We start from the raw sequence: 3,255 nt of genomic DNA on the forward strand, positions 1-3,255 counted from the left end.
TTTTCCAGTGCCCCCTCCTCCACCCCACACCTGCTCCCACCCCCGCCCCCTCCCCAGCAGGCCAGGCTCCTCCACTCTGCATCCCTGAGCCAGGGTATCGATGAGCCCAGCGGGGTCGGTACCCAGGCCCTAAGCTCCTTTTCAAATGGAAGCCGTGCAGGGGAAATCCTCCAGGGAGGTAGGCGCCAGCCTGGGAGGATCTGGCCACCTGAGGGCTTACTCATAGAGGCTTTGGGCTTTGCATCCAGAGCTTTTGGAATTTCAAAAAGATGTCCCCACAGACCATGGGCCTGCAGGGGTGAAATGATGGAGGGAGGATGGCCATGTCACCACCTCTCACCCACAGTGGGCTCTGTCCTACCATTTTCTTGTCTGGACTAATTTTTCCCAAATAGCTGATTTCTCAGGCTCCAGCTCCAGATTCCAATCTGGTCCTGACACTTACTAGCTGGGAGACTTTGAGCGAGCTACTTTTTTCTCTCAAGCTCCATTTCCTTGTTTGTAACAGGACATATTAATCCCTGCCTTGCAAGGTGGGCAAGGTAGTAGATGAGGCAGCACAGGCCAAGCTCTTCATGTGGGGCCTGGATGTGAGGCCAGGGTTCCCTTTGTGGTGTCCTCTCCATCTCCCCTGCCCCACCCTTGTCTCCACCCCCAGCTCCATCCCTAAGCCACACTGTGGCCTTGAATAGCTCCTGTCTCAGCTTTTGTGCTGAGTGCCTGAGAATCTCCTTACCCCTAATCTGACTCCATTTGGTCACCCCCACCCCACTCTACCTCCAGCATCCTCTCTGGTGACACCTGGGGCCTGGCTCCTCAGCCTCTCCCTTCCTGGTTCTCCCAAGGGTGCCAATATTGCACAAAGCTAACAGAGTGTACTTGAGAGCCCAAGAGATTGGGGTGACATCTAGGCTCCTCCAATCACTGGCAGCGTGACCCTGGCACAAGCCATGAGTCCTCCCCAAGCCTCTGTCACTCACTCATTTATTCAGCACATGTTTCTGAGCATCTGCTCTGTGCCTGACACTGTGCTGGGTGCCGCAGTTAGAATGGTGAATAACACAGACCCAATCCCTGCCCTGGGAGAGTGAATCATCTAGCAAGGAAGACAAATATTCAATACACACCCAACGCCTAGTGAGTACTGCAGAGAGTCAAGGGTGCGATGGGATCAGATTTCCCAGCGGGCCCAAGAGAGGGTATCCATAAAGCTTACACCAACAACTGAAGGATATCCAGGAATGATAGGAACCGGGGGAGTAGAGACGGGGAGAGCACTGGACAGACAGCAGAAACAGCATGTTCAAAGGCTCTGAGGTCAGAAGAGCTGGGTACTCCTCATACTGAAAGGAGGCCACAGTGAAGGAGCAAAACACAGACCCAAGATGAGGTTGGGAAGTAGACAGGGCTGAATCTGGTGAGAACGCACAGGCCTTGGGAAGGACTGTGGATTAGAACCAGTGAGTGGGTTTCAGTGGTGGGGGACATGATTGCAGCTCTTGCTGTACTCCAGTAGCTGAAGGGGTAATGGCTTAGAGCGGGTTTCAGGAGACCAGGGACCAGGCTATCTTCCAGGGGAAGAGTGGTTGGACTGTGGGGCATAGTGGAGCCGGAGAGAAGAGACAGAGCCAAGATGTGCACAGGGAGTGGGTACAATAGGATCCGGTGATAGGGCAGTTATGGAGGTCAAAGGAAAAGATGTCAAATATACCACTCAGGTTTCTGACTGGGGAACCTGGGTGGGGCCAGTTACTGAGGTGGGAAACCCCAGAGGAGGGGAAGATTTGTTGGGAGAAGGGAGAGCAGGAGTTTAGTTTTGGAGATCTATTTTCGAGATATCTCTAGCAAATAAGCAACTGGATATATCAGTCTTTAAAAAAAAAAAAAAGAAGAAGAAGAAGAAGAAGAAGGATTCTCACCATGTTGGCCAGACTGGTCTTGAACTCCGGGCCTCAAGCAATCTACCCACCTTGGCCTTGAAAAGTGCTGGGATTACAGTCTTGATTTTAAAAGAAAGAGGCTGGGCACTGTGGCTCACACCTGTAATCCGAGCACTTTGGGAGGCCGAGGCAGGTGGATCACTTGAAGTCAGGAGTTTGAGATCAGCCTGGCCAACATGGCGAAACCCTGCTTCTACTAAAAATACAAAACTTAGTCAGCATGGTGGCACACACCTGTAATCCCAGCTACTTGGGAGGCTGAGGCACGAGAATCACTTGAACCCAGGAGGTTGCAGTGAGCCAAGTTCAGGCCACTGCACTCCAGTCTGGGCAACAGAGCGAGACTCCATCTCAAAAAAAAAGTCTCAAAAAAAAAAAAAAAAAAAAATGCTGGTGTGGTGGCTCATGCCTATAATCCCAGCACTTTGGGAGGCTGAGGTGGGGGGATCACCTGAGGTCAGGAGTTTGAGACCAGCCTGGCCAACATGGTGAAACCCTATCACTACTAAAAACACAAAATTAGCTGGGGGTGGTGGCGCACGCCTGTAATCCTAGCTACTCAGGAGGCTAAGGCAGGAGAATCACTTGAACCCGGGAGGTAGATGTTGCAGTGAGCCGAGATTGCGTCATTGCACTACAACCTGGGCAACAGGAGTGAAACAGTGTCTCAAAATTAATTAATTAATTAATTAATTAAAAATAAAAGAGGCTGGGCGTGGTGGCTCAAGCCTGTAATCCCAGCACTCTGGGAGGCCGAGACAGGCGGATCACGAGGTCAGGAGATCGAGACCATCCTGGCTAATACGGTGAAACCCCGTCTCTACTAAAAAATACAAAAAAAAAAAAAAAACTAGCTGGGCGAGGTGGCGGGCGCCTGCAGTCCCAGCTACTATGGAGGCTAAGGCAGGAGAATGGCGTAAACCCGGGAGGCGGAGCTTGCAGTGAGCTGAGATCCGGCCATTGCACTCCAGCCTGGGCAACAGAGTGAGACTCCGTCTCAAAAAAATAAAAAAATAAAAGAAACATCAGTTGAGTGCAGTGGCTCACACCTGTAATCCCAACACTTTGGGAGGCCGAGGAGGGCAGATCACTTGAACCAAGGCGTTTGAGACCAGCCTAGACAACATGGCGAAACCTCATCTTTACAAAAAATTATAAACAATTAGTCAAGCATGGTGGTGCACGCCTGTAGTGCCAGGTACTCGGGAGCTTCAGAGGCTAAGGTGGGAGGATCACCTGAGCCTGGAAGGAAGAGGTTGCAGTAAGTGTAGATTGTGCCACTGCACTCAAACCTGGGCGCCAGTGTGAAACCCCA

The sequence above is a fragment of the Chlorocebus sabaeus genome, chromosome 14 (assembly GCF_047675955.1).
Source record: "Chlorocebus sabaeus isolate Y175 chromosome 14, mChlSab1.0.hap1, whole genome shotgun sequence".
NCBI classification, from domain to species: Eukaryota; Metazoa; Chordata; class Mammalia; order Primates; family Cercopithecidae; genus Chlorocebus; species Chlorocebus sabaeus.